Consider the following 1,362-nt stretch of genomic DNA (forward strand, 5'->3'; position numbering starts at 1 on the left):
CAAATATATATTTTGACATAATCAAATTCAACTTTATTTATATAGCACTTTTCCTGCTTTTGAGCATCTCAATGTTCTTTCCACAATAAAATAAATAATAGTAAGACAAAAAATATCAATCATAATAAAAAAAATATATAATGACACTTTAAAAACACAGCACACTTGCACATCCCATTAGTACAATCAAATTAGATCAAATAAATTATTAGTAAAATCCAATAAAAGTCTAAAGTGTGTCTTCTATAGGCATCTTTAAACTTGTTATCATTGAGTTTGCCCCTTTTTGGAGAGTAACAGACTGTCCCGCTTAGCAAAAAGTTATCTATTTAAGTGTACTACCATCGTACTTTGTCAATACTATGTATCAGGAGTGTCAAGCTCATCTCCAGAGGAGGACGAAATCTAAAACACATCTTAGACATTAGATAGATAAACATTTATTGAACACAGTAAAATAAACTTAAAACGTACCCATTTTTTTTTTTACTTAAATATGAATAGACAGACAGGAATATTATTCCAGAATAAATCAATTTAAACCTTAAATAACTTATATTTTCGATAAAAATATAAACTTTCAAAATTATACTTTTATGTCAGTTTATGTTGAAAATAAACTTATATTTTAAATATCCCAAAAGATTTGGCTCTCCATAAAAAATATAACATCAAAATTCTAGAAATACGGACTTGCTGTAGAATATAACAAACAAAGCCCGGAAATAAAAATGAAATGTGGGCTTTTCAGCAAAACTAAATCAAATCATTCCATATTCTTTGATTCTTGGGTCATTTTAGCAGAGCTGGACTCCTGGCATCTTTTTTTTATTATTTTTAGTTTAATTATGTTTGGTGTATGAGGTCTAGTATATTGATTTTAGAAACCTGTTATTGTGAAAATAATATTTTAAGTGTTAACCCTTCCGCTCTCTTTGGGGTCCAGTTGACTCCAACCACATATTGATATGTGATTCCTTCCATGACAAAGGTGGACAGGATTTTATGTCTGTCATGGACATTAGTGAAACTCAAAAATCAAAGATAAAAAAAAGTTCAGCGCACTGTCTTGGGGGGTCCAGATGACCCCACTTTTAATGTAAACAAACTAAGGAGAGCGGAAGGGTTAATAAAACATTTAAAACAAAGTCAAATAACATATTACTTGAAATTACTTTAAAAATATTTGAAAACCACCCAATCTGGCAACAATAGGAAAAGCACATGCTGCATGATGGGATCTGTCGTTTAATTGTTACCAATTCAACATATCGCTTGAGCATTAACGCTCGCTATGCTTAGAATTATAACCAACTATATGTAATAAAATAAAGTTAAAGTTACAGACAAGTAGGTGTTTAA

At 29.9% G+C, this 1,362-nt stretch overlaps 1 protein-coding gene across 2 annotated transcripts in view; it reads left to right on the plus strand.

Annotated features, from left to right (window-relative positions):
* The window catches only part of prkg1b (protein kinase cGMP-dependent 1b), a 108,049-nt gene that overhangs the window by 94,833 nt on the left and 11,854 nt on the right, over window positions 1-1,362 (plus strand). The gene's annotated exons all lie outside the window — the stretch shown is intronic.

The sequence above is a fragment of the Oryzias melastigma genome, linkage group LG15 (genome assembly GCF_002922805.2).
Source record: "Oryzias melastigma strain HK-1 linkage group LG15, ASM292280v2, whole genome shotgun sequence".
Lineage (NCBI taxonomy): Eukaryota > Metazoa > Chordata > Actinopteri > Beloniformes > Adrianichthyidae > Oryzias > Oryzias melastigma.